The sequence below is a fragment of the Macaca thibetana genome, chromosome 17 (assembly GCF_024542745.1).
Source record: "Macaca thibetana thibetana isolate TM-01 chromosome 17, ASM2454274v1, whole genome shotgun sequence".
Classification (NCBI taxonomy): domain Eukaryota; kingdom Metazoa; phylum Chordata; class Mammalia; order Primates; family Cercopithecidae; genus Macaca; species Macaca thibetana.
This window is the reverse complement of record NC_065594.1, coordinates 67826660-67839315: the sequence shown is the minus strand read 5'-3', so window position 1 is coordinate 67839315 and position 12656 is coordinate 67826660. Positions and strand designations below refer to the sequence as shown.

At 36.9% G+C, this 12656-nt stretch overlaps 1 long non-coding RNA gene across 1 annotated transcript in view; it reads left to right on the top strand.

Annotated features, from left to right (window-relative positions):
- The window catches only part of LOC126940663 (uncharacterized), a 68742-nt gene extending 56292 nt beyond the window's left edge, over positions 1 to 12450 (top strand). The window contains exon 5 of the long non-coding RNA XR_007720861.1: positions 12353 to 12450. This is a non-coding gene — a long non-coding RNA (uncharacterized LOC126940663). The remainder of the gene's footprint in view (positions 1 to 12352) is intronic.
- The last annotated feature ends 206 nt before the right edge of the window (positions 12451 to 12656 follow it).

The window sequence follows — 12656 nt, the reverse complement described above, 5'->3', positions numbered from 1 at the left end:
ATCTTAACTAGGCTTTTTATTGTAGAGCTAAAAAAAATACAAGTTGCGTGTTCAAAAAAAAAGAGGTATTTTGTGCTTTCATGGACCCCTTGAATTGGTTATTAACAAACTACAGTAAGATAATACCTTCTTATACATGTAAGAAACCCTAAATATATAATTCAGTGTCCCAACAGAAGACCAATTACACTTTGGGAAATTTTTGAAAGTTTAATAAAGAACCATTTATAAAGTCATGGGATTAGAGGGAAACCACGGGATTAATTCAATATTCAGGGAGCTAGAAAGTGTAAGGTTTTTACCAACCCCAATTCTGAGGAGACAAAGATAGGTATGAGAACTCAGACTGAGAAACTATGAAAAGGGTTGCTTTGTAAAACCTGTCACCTTGGCCAAGGGAAACCACCACTTTAGACAACCCCAGAATGAGATTGTCAAGGGAGTAACAACCCTGACCTTATTCTTCCCTCTTGCATAGATCTTCTGATCTATTGATTGTAACTAATCAGAAGCTAGAAGACAAGAAAGCCCATTAATATATCAGAGTGCCTACAGATCAACCTTCAGGGTCTCAGATCAGGACACAAAATGATTGCCAATGGATCAGGTGGGGTGACACTAGCCTAAATATGCATCTAAATGGATGGCCAACTAACTCACAATAGAAAGGTGACCCCTGTTATCAGCTTAAAACTTGGGCTCATTTTTATTAATCTATTTTTGTGACTTACTGGTTTGCATTCTTCATGGTATTGAGAAATTATTTTGTATTAAAAAAATACTCAGTTTTTTGTACCAAAGGATAGTCCTTGAGTAATCATTGTTAGTATAGACATTTGCTAGTAGATTAGAAGTTTCAAAATCTAAGGTGATCATTGCCAACAATTGGGCAACATTGTTGCCAGTAGGTAGGCTCTAAGAGAAAAACATGATGGAATGAGATTCTTAAATGGCAACAGTAATTGTAAAGTCACTTCAGCATTGCACCACAAACAATCTCATACCTGCTTCCCTAATCTCCTGTTTTAAGGATATTACCCTGGGTAAGATATGGGGAGTCAGATGCAGATCAGGAGAACTTGAAGTTATACAATTTTGTTACTCAGGATTTCCTTGGGACAACACAATACTTTACCTAGAGCCGCTGAGGGAAGCACTGGGGTCAGTCACAAGGCAGAGGGAAAGAGTGGAATTCCAGGCAAGTGCCTTTACTGTAGTTTCCTAGGGAAGTAATGGGCCAGGGAGCTAAACAGGTTTATGACTGGCTAGTTAGCATAACTTCAGTGGGCTTTGAGGTCTAGTGGCTGCCCCACATTGTCTGGTACCTGGCCTTGGAGAAATTACAGGGCTGTTTGGATAGAAGAGCCCAATAAGGGAGGAGATAGGGAAAGTGGACTTCATCATCTGCTCAAGAAGGAAAATTGAACTGCCTTCTTGCCAGGACTTTAAAACTGAGTCAAACAGGATGCCTGAGGCTGAAACCTCATAAAAGGATACATGGACATTCACTGCTTAACTTTGTGAAGGCTTTTTAAAAATTCTCTGGTTCAAGACTGTAGCAAAACTGTTTTTCAGTGGGTCAGGATTTTCCCTATACTCCCATGCATATACATATATATACACACACACACACAATTTTGCATCCTGATCTGAGACCCTGAAGGTTGATATATATATATGTATGTGTGTGTGTGTGTGTCTTCTGTTGGGACCCTGAATGATATATTTAGGGTTTCTTACATGTATAAGAAGGTATTCTCTTACTGTAGTTTGTTAATAACCAATTCAAGGGGTCCATGAAAGCACAAAATACTTGTTTTTTCAGAACACACAAATTTTATTTTTTTTAGCACTCTCTCTCTATATATGTCTACCACTTAAATATAATTAAAAGTAATAAACATATTTAGAAGTAATAGCAACAATAAGGAGGAGAAGAAGAAAATTTATAGGTTCTACAGTAAGACAATCGTATTATAATGTTTTTCTACAATAAAAACACATTAGCAGATTTTTTTATAATCAGTTGTTACATTTCACAGAATGTATTATTTGATCACCAAAATAGGTCGCTTTTATTGACACACAAAATTATCTCTCCAATCTCTTGTTCCTCATATTATCCTACTTTCAGAATGGAGCCAATGATTTCAATAAGATATGATATTATTATTATTATTATTATTATTATTATTATTTTGAATCAGGGTCTCACTCTGTCACCCAGGCTGGAGTGCTGTGCTTTCTTATCTTCTTATATCAAAAACATTTGAGATGGGTATGATAATCTCCATTTTATAGATTAGAAATCTAGGACATTAAATATTATGCTTCACAAAGTCATTTAATTATAAGGAGAAGTGAAACTTGTATTAGATCCTTTGCCTTCAGTATGCATGCATATAACTTCTATTAATATTACCAGAGTATACTTCTTTATAATCCCTAATTACACATATATTTGCCTGTTTTTGAGCTTAATATGATTACAGGAAACAATGAGGATGCAGTTATTACATTAGTTCTGACTAATTATGTAGGTTTTTAGAAGGCATTTTATGGATATGTTGAATCAAAAGAACATTGCAAGAAACAATGGTTACTTCTATTAGAAAATAATCTGCTTCCTGGCTGGGCACCGTGGCTCACACCTGTAATCCCAGCAATTTGGGAGGCCAAGGCGGGTGTATCACCTGAGGTCGGGTTCAAGACCAGTCTGGCCAACATGGTGAAACCTCTTCTCTACTAAAAATACAAAAAATTAGCTGGACGTGGAGCTGTGTGCCTGTAATACCAGCTACTTGGGAGGCAGAGGCAGGAGAATCACTTGTACCTCAGAGGCGGAAGTTGCAGGCAGCTGAGATTGCACCATTGCACTCCAGCCTGGGGAACAGAGTAACACTCCATCTCAAAAGAGAGAGAGAGAGAGAGAAAATGATCTGCTTCCTAATTAGTTCGTGAAGGCTTAAGCAAAACAGACCACTCTCAAGAACTTTGAAGCATTCTAACATTTTAGTTAAATAATAATATACCATTCATGTTTTTATATTGCATGTGACTTTTTAAGGAAATAATGGCAATTAAAATACCAAAAGGAAAAAAATACATAAATACACACACAAACATATATGCTCTTCTCTAAAATGACAGTTTAGTGAAGTTAAACAATACATAAGAAGATTTATACAAAAGTAGTTCCCTATCAGTCTCCATATTTTCCATTATTTCTATTTTTTTATTGATCTTTCCAGTCTATTGTAATAAATATTTTTATAATGGATATGGAATTTTTTAAGCATTATGTATTTGCATGTTCCCTGGGAAGATCAAACTCATTATTTTATTCTTTGTTCATGACTCCATGCAGTAAATCTTACCTTGTGGAACTAAAATTTTTTTAAAGCATCTATAAGTATGTAATTTACAACCCAGGGCTTGCACAAAAATTGCACAAATATAGTACAATAAGTCTGGCATCGATTGAGCTTTGGAATACAATGGATGCTCCTGCAAATGCTACAGTAGACGCTAAGATAATTTTTAGGAAGTGAGTCATGACAAATCATACTTTCCTACCATCTCTTGTTTCTCTGGTGCTATTATCTAATGTGATGTAGAGATGCATTCAGCTTCTGTCCTGCTTCTAACTGTTCCCTATTCTGATTAATGGCACATTTGGAAAAGCTACTGACACAGGAACGTGGGAGGAAATGCCACTACGTATAAACTATGTAATCCTTTTTGCACAAGTAAGAACATTTTACTATCCTCACCATGGGTTTTAAGAATATGAATACTGAAGACATTTTCGTAATATATGTGTTTCTGAAAAGCATCTATCTCCAGACATAGTGAAAAATTTTTCTTCACTGACTGGAGGAGATTAGTTTATGAGTGATGTGAATGATTTTTTGCACAAACCCAAGAAAGACTGTGATGAGGTGACTAGCAGCTGGTAAAAGAAAGTGAAGCAGCTAGGAGGGGAAATTAGTGATGCATGTGAGGATGATAACGTTCCTCATCTTTTGACAAATATATCAAAGCGTTGCTGTCTGCATTCTATATTAGTGTCTGTCTAATAGGATTTAAAATATTTAACAATTTCATAACTATTTTACATTAATTTATAAGGCATTTCTGCATAATTTATCACAATTGATCCTTTTAACTATCCTGGGAACTCCTATATTTTTAAAAATAAAGTCAAGTCTCTGGGTGAATGCCCACAAAATATGTCCCATCATTCATACACTGGAATGAATGTTTCCCATCCTGCCCTATCCTCACTTTAAAACACTCAGTGGAATAAACTATAAGTAGATATGAATCATAGTAGCAAGTCTTGAATATCATAACCTTTCAAAAATAATCTCTTCCATTTGTGACATATCAGAATTAATGAGCGTGAAAACAAAATGCCTGAGGCTCAAACCTCGTAAGAGGATACATGGCCCTTCGCTGCCTGACTTTGTAAAGACTTTTTTATTCTTTGGTTCAGTACTATAGCAGAACTGTTCTTCAGTGGGTCAGTTAAGTGTGTGTGTGTGGAGGCGGTAGGTGATGTTAAAAATTACACACTCTATTTGTTCGAGAACTCAGTCCGTGTTTTAACATTTGTGTGGTATTCTCTAGCAGAGAAACTGGCTTCTTTTCAAAGGATAAAGGCACATTTGCTGAATGGTACTGTTGGAAGTAAATAATGATTTCTCTGAGTGCAGACATATGGTAAAAGAAAACTAATTCTGGGCTTTGATATTTTTAAGAAATTTTTGAAACATAACTCCAGATTTCTAATTGCTGTCTCTATTTAGATATTTACCATTAAATTTGTATTTCATTATTTATTTAATGCTTTTAAAAGAAATTTTCAGTTTTTCTTCTAAAGTTTGGGAGAATGTTCTATATTTTTATTGTATTCCTAGAACATTCTCATGCCTCCAATTTCCATATCTCTAATTACATGAGATACACCATGTAGTATATAGCGCATCTTTCACAATTTATAATATACACATTCAGATTTATAATATATACTTATCTCTAGACTTCTTTCGAGTCTTTTAAATTTCTTTTTTTTCTTATTATTACACTTTAAGTTCTAGGGTATATGTGCACAACGTGCAGGTTTGTTACATACGTATACATGTGCCATGTTGGTGTGTTGTGCTCATTGACTCGTCATTTACATTAGGTATATCTCCTAATGCTGTCCCTCCCCACTCCCCCCACCCCACGACAGGACCCAGTGTGTGATGTTCCCCTTCCTGTGTCCAAGTGTTACCATTGTTCAGTTCCCACCTATGAGTGAGAACATGTGGTATTTGGTTTTTTCCTTGTGATAGTTTGCTGAGAATGATGGTTTCCAGCTGCATCCATGTCCCTACAAAGGATGTAAACTCATACTTTTTTATGGTTGCATAGTATTCCATGGTGTATATGTGCCACGTTTTCTTAATCCAGTCTATCACTGATGGACATTTGGGTTGGTTCCAAGTCTTTGCTATTGTGAATAGTGCCACAATAAACATACATGTGTATGCGTCTTTATAGCAGCATGATTTATAATCCTTTGGGTATATAGTAATGGGATGGCTGGGTCGAATGGTATTTCTAGTTCTAGATCCTTCAGGAATCGCCACACTGTCTTCCACAATGGTTGAACTAGTTTACAGTCCCACCAACAGTGTAAAAGTGTTCCTAATTCTCCACATCCTCTCCAGCACCTGTTGTTTCCTGACTTTTTAATGATTGCCATTCTAACTGGTGTGAGATGGTATCTCATTGTTGTTTTGATTTGCATTTCTTTGATGGCCAGTGATGATGAGCATTTTTTCATGTGTCTGTTGGCAGCATAAATGTCTTCTTTTGAGAAGTGTCTGTTCATATCCTTCGCCCACTTTTTGATGGGGTTGTTTGTTTTTTTCTTGTAAGTTTATTTGAGTTCCTTGTAGATTCTGGATATTAGCCCTTTGTCAGATGAGTAGATTGCAAAAATGTTCTCCCATTCTGTAGGTTGCCTGTTCACTCTGATGGTGGTTTCTTTTGCTGTGCAGAAGCTCTTTAGTTTAATTAGATCCCATTTGTCAATTTTGGCTTTTGTGGCCATTGTTTTTGGTGTTTTAGATATAAAGTTATTGCCCATGCCTGTATCCTGAATGATATTGCCTAGATTTTCTTCTAGGGTTTTTATGTTTTCAGGTCTAATATTTAAGTCTTTAATACATCTTGAATTAATTTTTGTATAAGGTGAAATGAAGGGATCCAGTTTCAGCTTTCTACATATAGCTAGCCAGTTTTCCCAGCACCATGTGTTAAATAGGGAATCCTTTCCACATTTCTTGTTTTTGTCAGGTTTGTCAAAGATCAAATGGTTGTAGATGTGTGGTATTATTTTTTAGGGCTCTGTTCTGTTCCATTGGTCTATATCTCTATTTTGATACCAGTACCATGCTGTTTTGGTTACTGAAGCCTTGTAGTATAGTTTGAAGTCAGGTAGCATGATGCCTCCAGCTTTGTTCTTTTGGCTTAGGATTGACTTTGCAATGAGGACTCTTTTTTTGGTTCCATATGAACTTTAAAGTAGTTTTTTCCAATTCTGTGAAGAAAGTTATTGGTAGCTGGATAGGGATGGCATTGAATCTATAAATTACCTTGGGCAGTATGGCCATTTTCACAATATTGAAATTCTTCCTATCCATGAGCATGGAATGTTCTTCCATTTGTTTGTGTCCTCTTTTATTTCATTGAGCAGTGGTTTGTAGTTCTCCTTCAAGAGATCCTTCACATGCCTTGTAAGTTGGATTCTTAGGTATTTTATTCTCTTTGAAGCAATTGTGAATGGGAGTTCACTCATGATTTGGCTCTCTGTTTGTCTATCATTGGTGTATAAGAATACTTGTGATTTTTGCACATTGATTTTGTATCCTGAGACTTTGCTGAAGTTGCTTATCAGCTTAAGGAGATTTTGAGCTGAGATAATGGGGTGTTCTAAATATACAATCATGTCATCTGCAAACAGGGACAATTTGACTTCCTCTTTTCCTAATTGAATACCCTGTATTTCTTTCTCCTGCCTGATTGCCCTGGCCAGAATTTCCAGCACTATGTTGAATAGGAGTGGGGAGAGAGTGCATCCGTTTTGTGCCAGTATTCAAAGGGAATGCTTCCAGTTTTTGCCCATTCAGTATGATATTGGCTGTAGGTTTGTCATAAATAGCTCTTATTATTTTGAGATACGTCCCATCAATACCTAATTTATTGCGAGTTTTTATCATGAAGGGCTGTTGAATTTTGTCAAAGGCCTTTTCTGCATGTATTGAGATAATCATGTGGTTTTTGTCTTTGATTCTGTTTATATGCTGAATTACATTTATTGGTTTGTGTATATTGAACCAGCCTTTCTTCCCAGGGATGAAGCCCACTTGATCATGGTGGATCATCTTTTTGATGTGCCGCTGGATTTGGTTTACCAGTATTTTATTGAGGATTTTTGCATCGATGTTCATCCAGGATATTGGTCTAAAATTGTCTTTTTTTTTTTTTTTGGTCATGTCTCTGCCAAGCTTCAGTATCAGGATAATGCTGGCCTCATAAAATGAGTTAGGGAGGATTCCTTCTTTTTCTATTCATTGCAATAGTTTCAGAAGGAATGGTACCAGATCCTCCTTGTACCTCTGGTAGAATTCGGCTGTGAATCCATCTGGTTCTGGACTTTGTTTGCTTGGTAGACTCTTAATTATTGCCTCAATTTCAGAGCCTGTTATTGGTCTATTCATAGATTCAACTTCTTCCTCGTTTAGTCTTGGAAAGGTGTTAGGTCTCCAGGAATTCATCCATTTCTTCTAGATTTTCTAATTTATTTCTATAGATGTGTTTATAGTATTCTCTGATGGTAGTCTGTATTTCTGTGGGATCTGTGGTGATATCCCCTTTATCTTTTTTTATTGTGTCTATTTGATTGTTCCCTCTTTTCTTCTTTATTAGTCTTGCTAGCGTTCTATCAATTTTGTTGATCTTTTCAAAAAACCAGCTCTGGGATTCATTGAGTTTTTGAAGGGGTTTTGGGTCTCTATCTCCTTCAGTTCTGCTCTGATCTTGGTTATTTCTTGCCTGCTGCTAGCTTTTGAATGTGTTTGCTCTTGCTTCTCTAGTTCTTTTAATTGTGATGTTAGGATGTTAATTTTAGATCTTTCCTACTTTCCCTTGTGGGCATTTAGGGCTATACATTTCCCTGTACACACTGCTTTAAATGTGTCCCAGAAATTCTGGTATGTTGTGTCTTTGTTCTCATTGGTTTCAAAGAACATCTTTATTTCTGCCTTCATTTCGTTATGTGCCCAGTAGTCCTTCAGGAGCAGTTTGTTCAGTTTCCATGTAGTTGAGTGGTTTTGAGTGAGTTTCTTAATCCTGAGTTCTAGTTTGATTGCACTGTGGTCTGAGAGACAGTGTGTTATAATTTCTGTTCTTTTACATTTGTTGAGGAGTGCTTTACTTCCAACTATGTGGTCAATTTTGGAATAAGTGTGGTGTGGTGCTGAGAAGAATGTATTTTATATTGATTTGGGGTGAGAGTTCTGTAGATGTTTATTACGTCCACTTGGTGCAGAGCTGAGTTCAATTCCAGGATACACTTTTGAACTTTCTGTCTCGTTGATCTATCTAATTTTGACAGTGGAGTGTTAAAGTCTCCTATTATTATTGTATGGGAGTCTAAGTCTCTTTGTAGATCTCTAAGGACTTGGTTTATGAATCTGGGTGCTCCTGTATTGGGTGCATATATATTTAGGATAGTTAGCTCTTCTTGTTGAATTGATACCTTTACCATTATGTAATGGCCTCCTTTGTCACTTTTGATCTTTGTTGGTTTAAAGTCTGTTTTATCGCAGACTGGGATTGCAATCCCTTCCTTTTTTTGCTTTCCATTTGCTTGGTAGATCTTCCTCCATCCCTTTATTTTGAGCCTATGTGTGTCTCTACATGTGAGATGGATCTCCTGAATACAGCACACTGAGGTGTCTTGACTCTTTATGCAATTTGCCAGTCTGTGTATTTTAATTGGAGCATATTTCCCATTTACATTTAAAGCTAATATTGTGATGTGTGAATTTGTTCCTGTCATTATGATGTTAGGTGGTCATTTTGCTCGTCAGTTGATGCAGTTTCTTCCTAGCATCGATGATCTTTACAATTTGGCATGTTTTTGCAGTGGCTGGTACCGGTTGTTCCTTTTCATGTTTAGTGCTTCCTTCAGGAGCTCTTGTAGGGAAGGCCTGTTGGTGACAAAATCTTACATTTTGTAAGAGATTTGTAAGCATTTGCTTGTCTATAAAGGATTTTATTTCTCCTTCACTTATGAAGCTTACTTTGGCTGGATATGAAATTCTGGGTTGAAATTTCTTTTCTTTAAGAATGTTGAATATTGGCCCCCACTCTCTTCTGACTTGTAGAGTTTCTGCCACGAGATCCTCTGTTAGTTTGATGGATTTCCCTTTGTGGGTAACAAGATCTTTGTCTCTGGCTGCCCTTAATTTTTTTTCCTGTTTCTGACAATTATGTGTCTTGGAGTTGCTCTTCTCGAAGAGTATCTTTGTGGCATTCTCTGTATTTCCTGAATTTGAATGTTGGCCTGCCTTGCTAGGTTGGGAAGTTCTCCTGAATAATATCCTGCAGAGTGTTTTCCAACTTGGTTCCATTCTCCCCGTCACTTTCAGGTACACCAATCAGACATAGATTTGGTCTTTTCACATAGTCCCATATTTCTTGGAGGCTTTGTTCCTTTCTTATTACTCTTTTTCTCTAAACTTCTCTTCTTACTTCATTTCATTCATTTGATGTTCAGTCACTGATACCCTTTCTTCCAGTTAATCCAATTGGCTACTGAAGCCTGTGCATTCATCACTTAGTTGTCGTGCCATGGTTTTCTGCTCCATCAGGTCATTTAAGGTCTTCTCTACACTGTTTATTGTCATTAGCAATTCATCTAATCTTTTTTCAAGGTTTTTAGCTTCTTTGCAATGGGTTCAGACTTCCTCCTTTAGCTTGTTGAAATTTGATCGTCTGAAGCCTTCTTCTCTCAACTTGTCAAAGTAATTCTCCATCCAGCTTTGTTCCATTGCTGGTGAGGAGCTGCATTCCTTTGGAGGGGGAGAGGCGCTCAGATTTTTAGAATTTTCAGCTTTTCTGCTGTGTTTTTTCCCCATCTTTGTGGTTTTATCTACCTTTGGTGTTTGATGATGGTGACGTACAGATGGGGTTTTGGTGTGAATGTCCTTTCTGTTTGTTAGTTTTCCTTTTAACAGTCAGGACCCTCAGCTGCAGGTCTGCTGGAGTTTGCTGGAGGTCCACTCCAGACCCTGTTTGCCTGGGTATCAGCAGCAGAAGCTGCAGAACAGTGAATATTGCTGAACAGCAAATGTTGCTGCCTGATTGTTCCTCTGAAAGCTTTGTCTCAGAGGGGTACTGAGCAGTGTGTGTTGTCAGTCTGCCCCTACTGGGGGGTGCCTCCCAGTGAGACTACTCAGGGGTCAGGGACCCACTTGAGGAGGCAGTCGGTGTGCTGGCATAACCACTACTCCTTTAAAAGTTGTCAGACAGGGGCATTTAAGTCTGCAGAGGTTTCTGCTGCCTTTTGTTCAGCTATGCCCTTCCTCCAGAGGTGGAATCTACACAGGCAGTCACGCTTCCTTGAGCTGCAGTGGGCTCCACCCAGTTCAAGCTTCCCGGCCACTTTGTTTACCTACTCAAGTCTCAGCAATGGCAGGCACACCTTCCCCAGCCTCACTGCTGCCTTGCAGTTGGATCTCAGCTGCGGCACTAGCAATGAGTGAGGCTCCATGGGCGTAGGACCCTCTGACCTGGGCGCAGGATATAATCTCCTGGTGTGCCCTTTGCTAAGACCGTTGGCAGTATTAGGGTGGGAGTGACCCAATTTTCCAGGTGCCATCTGTCACGGCTTCCCTTGGCTAGGAAAGGGAATTCTCTGACCCCTTGCACTTTCTGGGTGAGGTGATGCCTCACCCTGCTTTGGTTCACACTCGGTGGGCTGCACCCACTGTCCTGCACCCACTGTCCAGCAAGCCCCAGTGAGATGATCCCAGTACCTCAATTGGAAATGCAGAAATCACCTATCTTCTGTGTCACTCACGCTGCGAGCTGTAGACTGTAGCTGTTCCTATTCAGCCATCTTCTTAAATTTCTTAAATGTCATCAATTAATTGTGTCAATCTCTTGACAAAAATGACATATTCAAATGAGTAAGTAACTAAGTGCACAGACACATACACACAGACTGATAGCCAAATAGATAGATAAATTTATCTAGATTTTTGAAATCAACATTTTATAAAATTTATATTCTCCCTTATGTTAACTATTACCTCATGAATAGAATTTTCACTTCATTTATTTATTAAAGTTTAAGGATCTAACCTCATGCATTTGTTTTGTTTTAATAAACACTAAACTTTTTTGCATAAAACAGTATCTAGTTTTATTTCTTTCTTTTAGATCAAAACCCACAGTATTTCTGAGTCAAGTGATAAAAAAATGTGACATATTTGATCCATCTAGTCTCCAAATACATTGGCATGTTTGGGCAAATATATCTGAATTCATTCTTCTCTATAAACATCAGACTGACTTTGAATTTAACTTAACCCCTTGGTAGTACTAAGCAGCATCATCTTAAAGGTTATTCCAATTTGATAATCAACATATGTATTTAAATTTTAATTTTATTCTTATTTCACAATTTGCTGGTGAAGTTGAACATTGCACAATATTTTAAAATAGTCCTGTAGGAAGTCTCACATAAATCGAAATGTTCAACAAATGTACTTTTTAAGTATTTATTTAATTTATAGCATTTTTAAGGTAAGTCATAAATTTAAAGTAAGTCATATTCAATTATGCTAAAGAGAAAAATTCAATGAATTCACAATATTTATATTTGTTTTATAAGAGTCTATGCTAGACATAAAATATATTCATTTTACTCACACAATTTTTAAATACATATCGTTATTCCAAGCAAGAAACTAATTACAGTTACCTAGCATCTTAAATAATTTACAGTGATTTCCAACACTTTTCTAATGGAAAGTGTCAGTGATAGAGAGACTCTTAATTTATCTGAGATGATACTTTTAAAATGAGAATGACTGCCAGTAATAAATTTTTGTATCTTATGTTTTACAAATAGTTTCAATACCAATATTTTATCTGTCCTACTCATTTTGTGAATTACCACAGGTTTTTAAAAATTATTTATAGACCCTTTTGTAATAATCTACTTGCTATGTGACTTGGAAGCTTGAAAGAAACACTGCTGTGACCACTCAATCTCCTTCACAAGTTTTTTAGGACCAACAGTCCCGTAGATTCTCAATGTTTGGTAAGAGACATGCTTAGATTGTGCTGTTCCTACAACGCGAAGCCAGATAAAACTTTGACCAACTTCAGAAAAACTGGTAAGTACATTGAGAAACATATGTATGGTCCTATTAGTTTTTATGTGTTTGGTACACAAAACATTTCTCTGAAAATGTAGTAACTCTTTCGTCTTCAATATTTATAAACTTTAAGCATGTATTTTATAATATTGTCCTAGGTTGCCTCTTTAACTTAGATTTTAATGGTTCTAGCAAGTACAGAAGCAA